Source organism: Bubalus kerabau, chromosome 21 (genome assembly GCF_029407905.1).
Source record: "Bubalus kerabau isolate K-KA32 ecotype Philippines breed swamp buffalo chromosome 21, PCC_UOA_SB_1v2, whole genome shotgun sequence".
In the NCBI taxonomy this organism is placed as follows: Eukaryota; Metazoa; Chordata; class Mammalia; order Artiodactyla; family Bovidae; genus Bubalus; species Bubalus kerabau.
Window position 1 is genome coordinate 54585267 of NC_073644.1, and position 18059 is coordinate 54603325.

Consider the following 18059-nt stretch of genomic DNA (forward strand, 5'->3'; position numbering starts at 1 on the left):
ATGGGACTTTCAGAGAACTGTTTATAGTGGCTTTCATTTAAATAATAAAAGAGACCACTGTAGGCCTTCTGTTCAGGAGAGTTTTGAATGTTGCTGTGAGTTTGTCATTACAGGTAATCATATTTGGTATTTCCCTTTGACTTAGTCCAGCCATGGAGATCTGTTTTCTAATAATAACCTACTTGATAGTCACACAATAATTTGATGTATTATTGCCATTTTATGACTGTTTACAGTTAATGCTGCTTTTAGTGAATGTACTTTAATTTTACAGACCTGAAGACTAGAACTTTATCATAAATATTGTATTTTAGCTATTTACTTATTCAGAGTTAATTCTCTATTTCCATTTTGTTACCTGTGACACTGATAATTTTTCTGCTCATAATATAGTCACAAGTTGATTCAAAATATATTTAAAATTTTCCCTCATTTATTGGATTTGATTCATCTAACATTTGAGTTGGAGAAGGGCATGGCAACCATGTACTCCAGTATTCTTGCCTGGAGAATCCCATGGACAGAGGAGCCTAGGGTCACGCAGAGTTGGAAACAACTGAAGCAACCTAGTACACACGTAACATTTGAATATCATCAGTTGTCAACATGTATCTTTGGTGGGAAATATTATATGGATTCATCATATTAGACTAAATATGAGAAATTTTCTCCTAGCAAAGCAGACTTGAATTTCCCTATCTTTGCTTTTAAAAATAATGAAAAGTATACTTCTTTGATGTGCATAGGCTATAAGGAAGTTTACATTCAATAGTTACAAAACAACACTTATACAAGTAATGATGTAGTCAATCCATTACCCTGGCACTACTTGAGAAATTGGTTTATCTATTTGAGTTCACTATTGCTAATACAACCCATGTGCATTTTAAAAATGATACGATGGGGAACACATGTATACCTGTGACGGATTCATTTTGATATTTGGCAAAACTAATACAATTATGTAAAGTTTAAAAATAAAATAAAATTTAAAAAATTAAAAAAAAATGATATGATTAGCACTACGTAACAGTGCTGGAATAGCAAGCAGATGTTTTGCTTCACATTTTTTTCACTCCACATTCTCACAAATGCTTGTAAATTCATAAAGTGTGGAAACATATTTCTTAGAGAAATAGCCTTTGCTATCACAACTGGTTGAAGATGTGCTTATCCACTTCCTGGAGGCATAGCATGAACTATCAAGAGAGACAGATGATCTTGTAGTTATGTCTATGTGCAGAACCATACAATGGAGCCTACCAAGAGTATAGATATGCCTTTGGAAGACTAACAGCACCAAGTTTTATCCCTGAATCCACTCAGGGTATTCTTCCTGCCTGCATGGGAGGAATGTGGGAGTTGGTAGTTTCTGCAAAAAATTATGTAGCTTTTAAGACAATGAGTAAATATCTTTTATAATCTTATGCAAAGGCACATGACTTTCTACATACAAGGAGAAAACAAATATATTACCTGCCTATCCAGATCAGTAAGTATTGCAAACAAAGAAGAGTACTCTCAGAGGTTATTAGAGGGAAACCTTGGCAGTGGCCACCTTGAACGTGCAATGACCATATGAATTATCACTCAATTAAAATTTAATAGTCATCTTCCAAATACCTACCATGCTTGCAACTCTTCAAGAGTTAGACACAGGTGGCTACCAGAAACAGTTGTTCTTATATTTTTATCTAATAAAATGTATTTTTCTGCTTTCATCTCTCATAATACAGAGATATAACTAGTCACTTTGGGGGAACAAAACTGTATCACAACATTTTGTGACCCTTCAGTTCAGTTCAGTCGCTCAGTCGTGTCTGACCCTTTGCAACCCCATGAATCGCAGCACGCCAGGCCTCCCTGTCCATCACCAACTCCCTAGGGAGGGAAAAAAAGCCTACTTATTTTTTGTGAGAGTGACATTGCTGGTGAAGGGTGATTCAAGATCTCTGACTATGAAAAAGGAGTTATATGAACACGTGTATCAACTAGGAGTAGCAAATTTCTGAACTCTAATAGGCAAAATACTTGAGTTTATTCCTGTCCACGTACATACTCATATAAGGTAAGCAGGTGATTCTGCTCATTTTAGTCATTAGGGGCCCAGACTGATGGATGCTGTATCATGATTCCTGCTTCTGTAATCACCATAGTAGTAGGAAAGTGAATCACAGGAACTGCCCTGGTGGTCCAGTGGCTAAGACTCCATGCTCCCAGTGCAGGGGGCCCACATTCAATCCCTGGTCAGGGGACTAGATACCACATGCCACTACTAAAGATCTCACATGCCCTAACTAAGACCTGGCACAGTCAAATAAATATAAATAAAAAAATAAATAAAATTTAAAGAAAAAGAAAGTGAATCATAACTAGCTCTGAAGTTCCATGCCCTAGTGAACAAGATATTTCTGCTTACTTTATATTAGCCCAACAAATCATGTGGCCAAGCTTAAATTCAAAGGGCAGTGTTCAGAAAGCAACAGAAGAGAAATATTTAGAGATCACAAATAACTCCTGGTTCAGCACCCTCTAATTCACTTGTTGCAAGCCAGTGCTTGATAGTCTAGATCAGCTCAAGAGCTATGTACTTATTTGTTGTTGTTTAGTTGCTAAGTTGTGTTCAACTCTTTTGTGACCTCATGGACTGTAGCCTGCCAGGCTCCTCTGTCCATGGGATTTCCCAGGCAAGAATACTGGAGTGGTTTGTCATTTTCTTCTCCTGGGGATCTTCCCAGCCCAGGGATCGAATCTGTGTCTCCTGCATTGGCAGGCGGATTCTTTACCACTGAGCCACCAGGGAAGCCCTAGGTACTTAACTGGTTCCTAATTAAAATGAAAATTCATAGAAAGAAAGCAGGAAAAGAAATTACATCAAGATAACAGACAGGTATTATCTATCCTTTCTTCATCACCCAGGATGACAGAAATACAGGAAAAAAAAAAAAATACTGCACATAAAACAGGGAGAAAAGTTCTTAGGAAAATTCTTAATCATAAATACCTATCTTGGAAACAAGAAAGTTTAAAATTGAATAATTTAAACCTTCAACTAAGTAAATGAGAAAGAAAATTATAAAACAATGTCTGAAGGAAAGCAATTAAAATATGTTTAGAATAGTAATAATAAAATCTAAAATATTATCCAGTAAATTTGCTCTGTTAAGAAATGTAGTTCATTTAACACATCAATAAAAGTCACTGGTAAATGTTATCAAATAAAAAAAGGAAAGAATACACAATACATAACATTAACTATGAGAATAAGCACATATGTAGACATAAATGCAGAGAAAATTTTAAACTCTTAGAGAATAATGTGTACAAATCTTTGCCTTTAAAAAATGTTACTTAACTCTTGAAAAGAGAAAATATGAAACTATGAGAAAAAATGAAAAGGTATTCTAAATCTTCATCTTAAAAAGGCACTAACTTCAAATAATTTTGTGGATGAGCATTACCAAACAGCCATAAAGAGAAAAATGTCTATATTCTATGTACTATTCCAGAACATAGGAAAATGACTTAAAGTTTCCTAATTTTCCCCAAGCAAGATAAGGAGAATATGTACCCACAGAAAGAAAACAAACTTAGAGCCAAATCTAACTTATAGACAAAAAATAAATAATCCAAATTAGAACATCAGGAAATCAAAGCTAGGATTGTATCAAAGAGAATTGCATTATAATCAGTTAAGGCTTAGGTATAAATACAGACAGTATATCAAATAGTTCACACAAAAAAAATTAAAGTGTTCACAAACATGTTAAATGGTAAATTTTGATAAGATACTCCAAATTGTGACAATTATATAGATTTTTTAAATAACTGAATAAATTAAGGATAGAAGGAAACTTCCTCAGTCTGATAAAGTAGAAGTACCAGTAAAACATAGTAAGCATTGTGCTTAATAGTGAAACATTAGAATAATTATATTCAAACAGCAAAATGGTAAGAATGTTCACTATCATTATTAACACAAAACATGCTAAAGATCTTAACCCAAGTATTGAGAAGAAGAAATAACAATTTAGATAGCAATAACTGATTTATCTCTTCATCAACTCAATTAAAAAAACAATTTTAAGAAGAGATGATCAGTTCAGTTCAGTTCAGTCGCTCAGTCAAGTCCAACTCTTTGCGACCCCATGAACCACAGCATGCCAGGCCTCCCCTCCATCACCAACTCCTGGAGTTTACCCAAACCCATGTCCATTGAGTCGGTGATGCCATCCAACCATCTCATCCTCTGTTATCCCCTTCTCCTCCTGCCCTCAATCTTTCCCAGCATCAGGGTCCTCTCAAATGAGTCAGCTCTTCACATCAGGTGGCCAAAATATTGGTTTCAGTTTCAACATCAGTCCCACCAATGAACAACCAGGACTGATCTCCTTTAGAATGGACTGGTTGTATCTCCTTGCAGTCCACGGGACTCTCAAGAGTCTTCTCCAACACCACGGTTCAAAAGCATCAATTCTTCAGCACTCAGCTTTTTTTATAGTCCAACTGTCACATCCATACATGACTACTGGAAAAACCATAGCTTTGACTAGATGGACCTTTGTTGTCAAAGTAATGTTGACAAAGCTTTTTAATATGCTGTCTAGGTTGTTCATTGCTTTTCTTCCAAGGAGCAAGTGTCTTTTAATTTCATGGCTGCAATCACCATCTGCAGTGATTTTGGAGCCCAAGAAATAAAGTCTGTCACTATTTCTACTGTTTCCCCATCTATTTGCCATGAAGTGATGTGACCAGATGCCATGATCTTAGTTTTCTGAATGTTGAATTTTCTGCCAACTTTTTCACTCTCCTCTTTCACTTTCATCAAGAGGATGAGTGATTGGTATTAGGCTAGGTCTGATCCACAGTAATTTAGAACTACTAGACAGAGGGCCAGGGTCTGAAGACAAGTCTTTTGAGTAAACCATTGTCCTGATAAGAGAGTTGTTTTTCCAGATGAACGAACTGTTCAGATAACTTGGTATGCAAGAAGCTCTGACACAGGCCACCCCATATTTTAAATTGTGTTACCCTGGACTATCTCAACAGTTTTATACTGAGAAGTCTCTGTTTCATTTTCACTGTGGTCATTCTCCAATCTAAGCTGGTGGATAGATCATTATCTTCTTGGGACATGGTTAATCTAGATCCATGCCATTGACTGAGGTGCTGTGATCACATATCATATTTCTGTTAGTGGCCATTTCTACTTTTGTAAATATTAGGTATTTCTGTTCTTTCTGTTGTTGGATGATCCTTGTGGGATCATCTGACAGAGTAGGGACTAAACATTTGAAAGAGTGAGGATTTGAGCAACACAGAGGAAACACAAAAAGAAAGAGTTTGATCAAGTTTGCAGTTCACTTCTAAGCCATTCATCAAGGCTGCCCAAATTGAATCGGATTCTATCTCCAATCTGAAATCTCTTTTCCTGTTCTCCCTCTTTCTGCCTCTGTTTCACAGATCTTTCTTAATAATATTACAAATATCAAGATGTGAACACAACAGTCTTCCTCTTAGATGGCATTTGTTTGACCTTGAGAGACTGAAACCCTATGTGGGTCTTCTCCATTTTGAATTTTCACGTGTTCAATTCATGACATCTTCAAGTGAGGTGTCCTTTGGCCCTCAAAGCATTACCTAGCTCACTGGTTACTATGTGAACCAAATAAACATAAAATGCTCCCCACTTTTCAGTTTCCAATAAACGATGAAATGAAGAAACTTGAGGAAGAAAGCAGTTCAGAAGTCAGTCTCAGAGGTTAAGGTTTTACATCTCATACTGAGAACCAGTTTTTCTACTTCTTGAATTGTTACCATCAACACTTATTTGCTGAGAAGGCAAGCAATTGGCCAAAGTGGGCCAGAGATGCTATCAGGGATTAATCTAAAGGCAAGTGCCAGTTTATCGAGGTAACAAGTCCCTGACACTGTTGTTCAGTTCAGTCGCTCAGAGTCCTATCTGACTCTTTGTGACCCCATGGACTGCAGCATGCCAGGCCTCCCTGTCTATCACCAACTCCCAGAATTTACCCAAACTCATATCCATTGAGTCAGTGATGCTTCCAACCATCTCATCCTCTGTCATCCCCTTCTCCTCCTGCCCTTAATCTTTCCCAGCATCAGGGTCTTTTCAAATGAGTCAGCTCTTCGCATGACATGGCCAAAGTATTGGAGTTTCAGCTTCAACATCAGTCCTACCAATGAAGACTCAGGACTGATCTCCTTTAGGATGGACTGGTTGGATCTCCGTGCTGTCCAAGGGACTCTCGAGAGTCTTCTCCAACACCACAGTTCAAAGGCATCAATTCTTCGGCACTCAGCTTTCTTTATAGTTCAACTCTCATATCCATACATGACCACTGGAAAAACCAAAGCCTTGACTAGATGGACCTTTGTTGACAAAGTAATGTCTCTGCTTTTCAATATGCTATCCAGGTTGGTCATTGCTTTTCTTCCAAGGAACAAGTGTCTTTTAATTTCATGGCTGCAGTCACCATCTGCAGTGATTTTGGAGCCCCCCAAAATAAAGTCTCTGTTGTGGGTAGTAGCAAATAAACTGTTTGCTTAAATCACTATGTTAAGAATTCTTTGGGCACAATAAAGGACAGAAATATTATGGACCTAGTCAAAGCAGAAGATATTAAGAAGAGGTGGCAAGAATACACAGAAGAACTATACAAATAAGATCTTCATGACCCAGATAACCACAATGGTGTGATCTCCCAGCTAGAGCCAGACATCCTGGAATGCAAAGTCAAGTGGGCCTTAGGAAGCATCACTATGAACAAAGCTAGTGAAGGTGATGGAATTCCAGTTGAGCTATTTAAAATCCTAAAAGATGATGCTGTGAAAGTGCTGCACTCAATATGTCAGCAAATTTGGAAAACTCAGCAGTGGCCACAGGACTGGAGAAGGTCAGTTTCCATTCCAATCCCTAAGAAAGGCAATGCCAAGGGATGTTCAAACTGCACAATTGCACTCATCTCACACGCTATCAAAGTAATGCTCAAAATCCTCCTAGCCAGGCTTTAACAGTATGTGAACCATGAACTGCCAGATGTTCAAGCTGGGTTAAGAAAAGCAGAGGAATCAGAGATCAAATTTCTAACATCTGTTGGATCATCAAAAAAGCAAGAGAGTTCCAGAAAAACATCTACTTCTGCTTTATTGACTATACCAAAGCCTTTGTGTGGATCACAACAAACTGTGGAAAATTCTTCAAGAGATAGGAATACCAGACTATCTGACCTGCCTCCTGAGAAATCTATATGCAGGTCAGGAAGCAACAGTTAGAACTGGACATTGAACAACAGACTGGTTCCAAATAGGAAAAGGATTACATCAAGGCTGTATATTGTCACTCTGTTTATTTAACTTATATGCAGAGTACATCATGCAAAATGCTGGACTTAATGAAGCACAAGCTGGAATCAAGATTTCTGGGAGAAATATCAGTAACTTCAGATACACAGATGCCACCACCCTCATGGCAGAAAGCAAAGAACTAAAGAGCTTCTTAATGAAAGTGAAAGAGAAGAGTGAAAAGGTTGACTGAAAACTCAACATTCGGAAAACTAAGATCATGGCATCCGGTCCCATCACTTCATGGCAAATATATGGAGAAGCAATGGAAACAGTAAGAGACTTTATTTTGGGGGGCTCCAAAATCACTGCAGATGTTGACTGCAGCCATGAAATGAAAAGACACTTACTCCTTTGGAAGAAAAGTTATGACCAACATAGACAGCATATTAAGAAGCAGAAACATTACTTTGCCAACAAAGGTCCGTCTAGTCAAGGCTTTGGTTTTTCCCGTAGTCATATACGGATGTGAGAGTTAGCCTATAAAGAAAGCTGAGCACCAAAGGATTGATGTCTTTGAACTTTGGTGTTTGAAAATACTTTTGAGAGTCCCTTGGACTGCAAGGAGATCCAACCAGTCCATACTATAGGAAATCAGTCCAGAATACTCATTGGAAGGACTGATGCTTAAGCTGGAACTCCAATACTTTGGCCACCTGATGCGAAGAACTGACTCATTTGAAAAGACCCTGATGCTGGGAAAGATTGAAGGCAGGAGGAGAAGGGGATGACAGAGGATGAGATGGTAGGATGGCATCTGTGACGCGATGGACATGAGTCTGAGCAAGGTCTAGGAGTTGGTGATGGACAGGGAAGCCTGGTGTGCTGCAGTCCATGGGGTCCCAAAGAGTCAGACACAACTGAGTGAACTGAACTGAAGAATTCTATAAGCTGCAAATATTCTTAATTGATGAATAGTTTTATGGTAAACAAGCATCCTGTGTCATATCCACTGTCACCTCAACTAATAATATAAATAATATTTATTGAGTATTTACTATGAGCCATGCACTGTACTGGGCTTCTCAGGTGGTGCTAGTGATAAAGAGATGCAGTTAAAATGCCTCGGTCAGGAAGATACCTGTAGAAGGAAACAGCAACCCACTTCAGCATTCTTGCCTGGGAAATCCCATCAACAGAGGAGCCTGGTGGGCTACTGTCCATGGGGCTGCAAAGAGTCAGACATGACTAAGTGATTGAACAGGAATGGACAGGATGAACTGTACTAATCACTTAATTACTCATTTAATCTTCACGTCAATCCTTTGAGAAAGAGACTACAGTCAGCAGGTTCTGTATCTACAGATTCACCCTGCTTCAAATATAAAACATTCTCCCTCCCCCTCAAAATCCAGAAAGTTCCAAAAAGCAAAACTTGAATTTGAGGAGCACAAGCCACTATTTACATTGTATTTACATTGCATTTACGACTATTTACATAGCATTTACATTGTATTACACATTATAAGTAATTTAGAAATGATTTAAAGTATATGGGAGGATGTGTGTAGGTTTTATGCAAATTCTTCCCTACTCTGAATAAGATATTCAAGCATCCTCAGGTGGATTTTGGTGTGGAGGTCCTGTAACCAAAAAAGCCATACCCCCACCTCCCCTCCCAACCAGTGGCCAGGATCAAAGGGATTTACTCAAGCTGCTGCTGCTAAGTCGCTTCAGTCGTGTCTGACTGTGTGCGAACCCGTAGACAGCAGCCCACCAGGCTCCCCCATCCCTGGGATTCTCCAGGCAAGAACACTGGAGTGGGTTGCCATTTCCTTCTCCAATGCATGAAAGTGAAAAGTGAAAGTGAAGTCACTCAGTTGTGTCCAACTCTTCGGGACCCCATGGACTGCAGCCCACCAAGCTCCTCTGTCCATGGGATTTTCCAGGCAAGAGTACTGGAGTAGGATGCCATTGCCTTCTCCGTTACTCAAGCTACTAAGCATGAACCAGGGTTTGTACTGAGGCAATCTGGTTCCAGAACTTTTTTCCCCTTGTCTAAGCCCGTTTATTTGGTCTCCAGCACACTCAGGCCTGCATCATCGGCTTGCAAAGCTGGTACTGACCCTCTGCAGCCAGGATATCTGGATAGTGAGCTTCCTCTGGTCATGCAGTCCATCACGTTCCTCTGAATCTGCCTCTCCACTGTGTTCAAACATGCTCAGAGCCCTGGAGGGCGGAGGGACTGTGCGGGCCATGGCGTTGCTCAGTTGTCCTGGTCATGGAGCAAGGCGAGCCCCATGTGGGCCATGCCTTCTCCCAGCCCAAATGAAGGGCCAGGGCCTCAGGTCTGAACTGCACATGGGCTTTGACCATGGGGGGCAGGTCACTGTAAGCCACAGCCTCTCCAGCATGGTGGCCGTGACCTCCGAGGATCTGTGACGTGATCCACAAGGTGGGAGCACTTTGCTCTTGTCCTTGCTTGCAGGGCTGCACCCACTCGGGTCAGGCATCGTTCTGGTGATTTCCCAAGGCAGCCGTGGGCGAGAAGGGGACGAGGGGTCAGCTCGCCATGGCCATCTCCTCCAGGAAGCCCCAGCCCTGGTCTTGCGCCCTGACCGCTGCCGCTGTTTCTGCTCCTGGCACTTCTGCTTCTGGTCGGCCTTCATCTGCTGGGCGAGCTCCATCTTCTGGTGCAAAATGGCCTCTAAGATTGTTTCTCTCATCCGGGAGCCGTGATGTTGAGGTCGGGGCATGGCTGCTGAGAGCGGCGGCTGCAGTCACAATCCCGCACCATATCCGGGCCCAGTCTAGTGTTCTGGGCCCCGTGGCCTGAGGCCCACGTGTCCTTCTCCTCCTCGTGGTGAGTGTGGCCGGCTCCTTGGAGCTGCGGCGTCTTCCTCGTAAACCACTCCTTTCTCCTTCTTGGCTTCTTCAGATGTGTCCTTAAACCGCAAAGGAACCTTAGATGGCGTTCTGTGTTAAATTAGCCAGCTCTCTTTCTCCTGGTGTTCTCTCGCTGTATCTTTTCCCATCCTTGTACTGTTAACTTGTTTATTCTTTACATCGGGAGTTGGTATGTATTTTTTATGTTTAGACAACTTACCTGTAATGTTATTATTGACGGGGTTGGATTTAAATCCACCATCTTGCTAGCTCCTTTCTGTTTGCCCCATCTTCGCTGGATCCCCTTTCCCTGTTTCCTTGCCTTCTTTGGAGTTAACAGAATAGTTTTTTAAATGCCTTTGCTCTGATACACTCACCCTGGATCCAGATGATCAGACTCTTGTACTTTTAAAAGAACTATTTTTTTTCCAAATGTGTAAATTATTTGTGTGTTTAAAGTAATTTGCAGGAATCGCCTGAAAATAATGTGTACTCAGTCACTTAGTTGTGTCCGACTCTTTGCTACCCCAATGGATTATGGCCGGCTAGGTTTCTCTGTCCATGGAACTTTCCAGGCAAGAATACTGGAGTGGGTTGCTGTTTCCTACTCCAGGGCATCTTCCTGACCCAGGGATTGAATCCGCATGTTGTTCAATCCTGTGTCTCTTGCGTCGGCAGACATATTCTTTACCAGTGCGCCACCTGGGATGATCCTGAAGATAATAGTGATGCTATTTATCAGGTTATAGTCCTATCTTTCTGCATGAGGCTCTTCTTGTGCAAACAGCTACATTATGTTGACCCAGGTCATCCTAGCTGTCTCCCCAAATAGCTAAGTTTCACTTATCCACAGAGTAGGAGGATGGATCAAAGTATGGCATTGTTATACACTTGAATTGTATACACTTGTTATATACTTGAATTGTATGAACAATTGTGAAATGTTATTCACAGCAGTGAAAATTCATGTAGTCACATGAATAACACGAATATGATATCTCAAAAACAGTGAAAAAAGCAGGTTGTTGATGAACACAGTATGAAATCTTGCATGCTAATTGGAGACCGTGTTAGTTGTAAAACTACAAATAAAAACAGAGGAATGATGAAAACAAAATCAGAATAGTTCCTTGGCCCCTTCTACAAGACAAAATAATAGAAGAGTATCATTAGGGGATGTCATAGTGAGAGCTTCCAAAATTTCTCACCATTTATTAAGGTGAGTGGACCACTCATGGACTTCTAATTGTTTAAATTATGTATATGTATATATTTTTGATTTTTAAAAATATTAATTAAGAAGGCAAAGCTGCTAAACTCATGTAGCACTCAAAGCGTACTCTGTCACCTTCTTCCCTTTTCTATTCAAGTATCACTGGGTGATCCATCCCCAGCCAATCTGGGCATTGTAAAATTGGCTCCACACTTCAACCCTCACATTTATTCTGCTCAACCAGGAGAAACTTTTTATGTCCACTGAAGTTCCCTACAGAAAAAAAATACTTTTATTTTATAACTCTATTTGAACCTGCCAAATAAAAGCGCCTTGGTTTCAGTTAATCGGTATGTGCTAATGACTTATTTGTGATCCTAAGACTTCAACCAGGTAGACTCTTAAATAGATTGGGTCTGATTTTCAGGTAGGCGGTAGGAATAAAGATTAAGAAACACCTCTTTGTTTTAGTGATGGGTGGAGATACAAGCCTGCTAAATTTTTTCTTCCTAAAACAAACTTCCTCTGGAACTAAAGATTTTTCACATGTGTAATTTTGGGTGTTCTTCCTGGAAGATTTGCCTTTGTAAGGATTACGGGCTTCAGGATACTGGAAACTGGTTTCATTCTCTTTTCTTCAGTGCAGGAATTAATTAGTCTCCAATTTCTGTGTGTGTAGTCGGCATTAATAATTGATACAGGAAAGATTTTCACAAGTATCTTTTTGGCAGACTGTTTTGCTGTGATTTTCTTTACAAGTCAGCGTTTCCCATCCCAGAGATACTGTTACATCCATTAATCAAGGGCAGCATGTGTCATATATGAAATCTTGCGCACACAGCCACTGGGAGCTGGAAATAATTGTTAATGAACTTCAGTCACTCTGCCAGAAGCACACAGCCTCTGACATCCCGCCTTGCCCCCCATTTTCCCTCTCATTCCCTCTTACCCTAAAACCTCGACCAGACCCTTTTCTGACTGCGGCTTCCAGGCTCAGACTGCTCTTTTCCTAAAGACTTGTGTTTGCTGGCAAGGTACCTTAGAGGCAAGGCTATTGCATCTGACTAAAGCGTTTTAAGTCCCCAAAGACACAAGGCCTCCTGAAACCCTCTTCAGATGCTAATGTTCACACACAGTGCCGCTGGCCCCAGCTGGCCTTCACCTGCAGCTCTGACAGGCAGGAGATTCAGAAGGAGGTCCTGGTTTCCATAAAAATAGGAAGGGCACACATGGTAAATGGCAGAGATCTCGCCCAGGCTATAAAATTATTTAAAGTCAGCTTCCAGATTGTTAAAACTAATTGCTGTGAACACAAAGCCCAGGCAGGAGCCCCCTTTCTCTCTTTTTTTTTTTTTTTTCTTTTTTTGGTTATTCGCTTGAGACAGGGTAGCTTGAATCCTCTGCTAATGCCCACACCTAAAATTAAATGATGCCCCTAAATTTAAGATGCAGCTGCCGTTGTTAATATTCAAATATGTTTTAAGCACAGGAGAAACGTGCTGTGTGGTAGGGCAAAAATATTAATGGGTCATTTAGAATTGTCTCTGGGTTTCCTTGGTTTTATTAGGATACCTCGCTTAAATGTAGCATTCTTGTTATTTCTGCTGGCCTTCTGGCTGATTTTCTGTTCCTCCTCGGTAAAGTTTGCAGCCCTTTCATTCTTCCCATAGAACAGATTTGTAAAGGAAAAGTTACCTCATCCACCAGCATATTCTAAACCAGGAGAACTTTGCTTGTGGACTTTTTTGAACTCTTGTAGAAAAGCACTGTAGAATCCCTTCCCTGTCCATCTTTTCTTTTCATGGGATGCCGTACACAAGATATCACTGGGAGCAGAATGTGATCTGGGCTTCCCTTACCAGACCTCAGCATCCTGCTCCTGCTTCTCCCGAGCTCATAGTTCATTCATGAGCATCTTTATTTACAGAAAATTATGATTTAAAACATTGGTCCCTTTGCTTTTTAAGATAAGTTTAGAGACCCTCTTTGACATTAAGAAATGTATTCTTTTGGCAGAAGATAAGATATGTATTCTCATACTGAACCAGGTAAGGAAAACTTTGAGATTATTAAAAGACAAAGAAAGAAAAGAAAAAATAATGGAATCAAGAATTGGAGGAAATCTCAAAATACCTTAAAGGTGGCAGTGTTATTTTCTCTGAAATTCATCAGACCTCAGAAGAAAAACAATTCAGAGAGGAGGAGGAGCCCAAGCTCCTTTTTTTCAACCTGTCTGAAGTCAGAAAACATATGTTGAGCACACACTTCCTTCCAGGATAGTGCTTGGTTTCTGGGACTCAAAACAGTTGCCTTTAAATCCGCCTGTAGACTCCTGTAGGTAACTCCTATGCCCAGGATCTTCCCTTTGTTCTTCCTCTCCCTTATGTTTTTTGCTCCCATATTTTTCTCCAGGAGCAGTTTAACATTTATGAAATTATAAGTATTAAGTTTGGCTACTAATTATTTATAGATTCAGGTTTTATAATTTCTAGGAATATAATGTTAAAGAACCCGCCTTCCAATACAGGAGACTTAAAAGATGCAGGTTTGATCCCTGGGTCAGGAAGATCCCCTGGAGAAGGGCATGGCTACCCACTCTAGTCTTCTTGCCTGGAGAATCCCATGGACAGAGGAGCCTGGCGGGGCTACTGTCCGTAGGGTCACAAAGAGCTGGATATGACTGAAGCGACTTAGCATGCAATGTTCTGATTAGTGAAGTTTAGCTGTGAACTTTTTATTCTTTGGGGTTTTATGTCATCATCATCCACTGGAAGGAGAATATGTTACTTTGCATGTTAAAATAAAGTTGTTTCCTTATTAATACTAATCTTACTAAGTCAGTAAATAGGGAAATAAATATGAAAAAATCTGCATCTTCTAGCAGATTCAGCTTAAATTAACTGAAATGTCACCTAAAAATAATTTTGGTGTCTCTTAAACCAAAAATGTTACCTTTATGTTTACTATATTTTCTTTAAGCTGTTTAACTATTAGTCTTTAATCTCATGGGCCATTATTAATAAGGCCTCACTTTCTGAAAAAATGAAGGGTTCCATAAAATTGTTAAGTAGATTTTCTTGTTGGTTGATTGGTAAATTAAATGTTCTTTTCCTTTTGAGTTTCCAAACTTGTTTAACTTCATTTAATGTTGATCTTTAATCAGCTTCTTGTTCCCAAGTATCTGTAGTACTGCAGTAGACAGATTGCAAAAGGGAGGCAAGCTTTCTACTTCTCTGTAATAATAAAGTTTCCAATGGTTTGGGGGAGAAATGGAAAAATATTGATGGTGACTTACACTGGTGCAAAGGAGTGAATTATATTATAAACAGGTACTAAATGTTTGGTAAATATGAATAAGAATAGCATTTGTTTAGAGGGAGAAAGCAGGGAGGCATGCTTGTGCAGAGGTTAAAACTTCTTTAATTGTATGGTTATGTTATAAAGACCGCTTCCACTTCTGGGAACATGAAGTAGATTTTCTTCCCTATCCTCATATGAAATACAAGTAAATCCCTGTAAGTCCTGAAATTAAGATACAGTATTATCTGCCTCAGCATCAGAAACCAGAGGGCCTTAGGATGATGAAAGAAATCAAGAGCTAATTAAATGGAGAGATATACCATGTTTGTAGATTGGAAAACTCAACAGAGTAAAGATACTAGTCCTTCCAAACTGATGTAAAGATTTAATGTACTATATTTTAAAATCCCAGCAAGATTTTGGGGGATATATAGAAAAAATATGAAATTTAAATGGAAAGCTTAGGAACAAGAATGGCTAAAACATGATTTGAAAAAGAAGAATAAAGGTAAAAGAATGTCTATTCAATGATAGTTTAGTGATCAAGGCAACTTAGAGAAGGGATAAACATGTAAAACGGTGAAACCGAAGCATTCAAAAATAGATGAAGACAGACAGGACCAACTGATTTTGACAGAGTTGCAAAAGCAGTTCAATGGGGGAAGGATAGCCTTTTCAACAAATGGTACTACAGCAATTGGACATTAATAAGCAAGAGGAAAAAAAAGTAAAGCCTAAACATCATACTTTAAAAAATTGAATTCAAAGTGTACCATAAATGAATCATATATAATGTAAAACTGTAAGAGTTCTTGACACCAGTGGAACTAGCCATTAAAAAAATAAGTTGGTATATTGGACTTGATCAAATTAACAAATTTGCTCTACATTATTAAAAGGCTGAAAAGAAGCAAAAATATTTGCTAACCACTATCCAAGATGAGTATAGAATATATAAAGGACTCTCAAACCTCAGTAGTAAAAACAAACAATTCAATTAGAAAATGGGCAATAGACTTGAAGAGACATTTTTCTAGACAGGATATAAGCATGACATAAAAGCACAAGAAGATATATTTAATATTATTATCCATTAGGTAAATGCAACTTAAAGCCATAATAAGACATAACTATTTACTATTAGAATTATTATAATAAAAATTAGCGATAACATCAAATGCGTACAAGAATATAGAGAAACCATGTCATTCATTACTGGGGGGAATGTAAAACAGTATAGCCACTCTGAGGGACAATCAGAAATTTTCGTTAAAAATCAAGGAGACGCAGAAGAGATTAAGAAGTTGCAAGGATACTCATAACTATACAAGAAAGGTCTTCATGGCCTGGATAACCATGATGATGTGGTCATTCACCTAGAGCCAGACATCCTGGAGTGTGAGGTCAAGTGGGCCTTAGGAAACATTGCTGTAAAGAAAGCTAGTAGAGGTGACGGAATTCCAGCTGAGCTATTAAAAATCATAGAAGATGATGCTGTTAAACTGCCACACTCAATATCTCAGGAAATTTGGAAAACTCTGCAAAGGCCACAGGACTGAAAAAGGTCAATTTTCATTCCAATCCTAAAGAGGGACAATTCCAAAGAATATTCAAACTACTATACAATTGCACTTATTTCACATGCTAGCAAGGTTATGGTCAAAATCCTTCAAGCTGGGCTTTAGCTGTACATGAACAGAGAACTTCCAGATGTACAAGCTGGGTTTCGAAAGACAGAAGAACCATAGATCAAATTGCCAACATTTGTTGGATCATGGCGAAAATGAGTGAATTCAAGAAAACATCTACTTCTGTCTCATTGATTATACTAAAGTCTTGGACTGTGTGGATCACAACAAACTGTGGAAATTTTTAAAGAGATGGGAATAGCAGGCCACCTTACATTTCTCCTGAGAAACCTGAATGTGGGTTAAGAAGCAACCATTAGAACTGGACATGAAACAACAGTCTGGTTCAAATTTGGGAAATAAGCAAACAAAGCTAAATATCGCCACCCTAATTATTTAAATTATATGCAGAGTACATCATGGAAAGTGCCAGGCTGGAAGAATCACAAGCTGGAATCAAGAATGCTGGGACAAATAGCAAGAAGCCTAGGTATGCAGATGATACCACTCTAATGGCAAAAGGTAAAGGGAAACTAAAAGCCTCTTGATGAGGGTGACAGAGGAGAGCGAAAAAACTGGCTTGAAACTCAGCATTAAAAAAACTAAGATCATGACATATGGTCCCATCACTTCATGGCAAACAGAAAAGGGAAAAGTGGAAGCAAGGACAAATTTTATATTCTTGGGCTCCAAAATCACTGAGGATGATAACTGCAGCCATGAAATTAAAAGATGCTCGCTCCTTGGAAGGAAAGCTGTGACGAATCTAGATGGTGTTTTAATAAGCAGAGACATCACTTTGCCAACAAAGGTCCATATAGTCATAGCTATGGTTCTTCCAATAGTCATCTACAGATGTGAGAATTGGTCCATAAAGAAGGCTGAGTGCCAAAAAACTGATGCTTTCAAATCATGGTGCTGGAGAAGACTCTTGAGAATCCCTTGGACTGCCAGGAGATCATACCAGCCAGTCCTAAAGGAAATCAGCCCTCAATATTTATTGGAAAAACTGTTTCTGAATCTGAAACTTCAGTACTGTGGCCACCTGATACGAAGAGCCAACTCACTGGAAAAGACCCTGATGCTAGAAAGATTAAAGGCAAAAGAAGTGGTTGGCAGAGGATGATATGGTTAGATAGCATCACCGACTCAATGGACATGAATTTGAGCAAACTTGAGACAGTGGAGGACAGAGGAGCCTGGCATGCCACAGTCCATGGGATCACAAAGAGTTGGACATGACTTAGCAACTCAACAACAATAACAATCTTTACTCAAGAGCAGTGGAAAACTTATGTATACACAAAAATCTGATAATATTTATAGCTTTTTTTTAGTAATAGTCAGAAACTAGAAACTACCCCCTGTCTTTCAGTTGATGAACAATTTAACTGTGGTCCAGCAATAGCATGAACTACTTACTTCTCTGTGGTAAAAAGCAACACGCTATTGATACACACGGAGAATCATGGATGGATGGATCTCGAGAGAATCATGCTTGGGCCAAAACTCAGTCCCAAAAGATTGCACCAGGTATGATTCCCCTTTATATAGCTCTTGAAATGATGAAATTATTGAAGATCAGATCAGTGGTTGCTGCTGCTGCTAAGTCACTTCAGTCGTGTCCAACTCTGTGGACCCCATAGACGGCAGTGGTTACCAGGGATTAAATAAAGATGAGAGAGGGGAGTAGGAGGGAAGAGAGTACAGCGTAGAGGGGAACGTAA

At 39.5% G+C, this 18059-nt stretch overlaps 1 long non-coding RNA gene across 1 annotated transcript in view; it reads right to left on the reverse strand.

The window, feature by feature from the left end:
* Positions 1–17854, reverse strand: part of LOC129635834 (uncharacterized) — a 28323-nt gene extending 10469 nt beyond the window's left edge. Inside the window, exon 1 of the long non-coding RNA XR_008706482.1 lies at positions 17755–17854. This is a non-coding gene — a long non-coding RNA (uncharacterized LOC129635834). The remainder of the gene's footprint in view (positions 1–17754) is intronic.
* Positions 17855–18059: the final 205 nt, after the last annotated feature.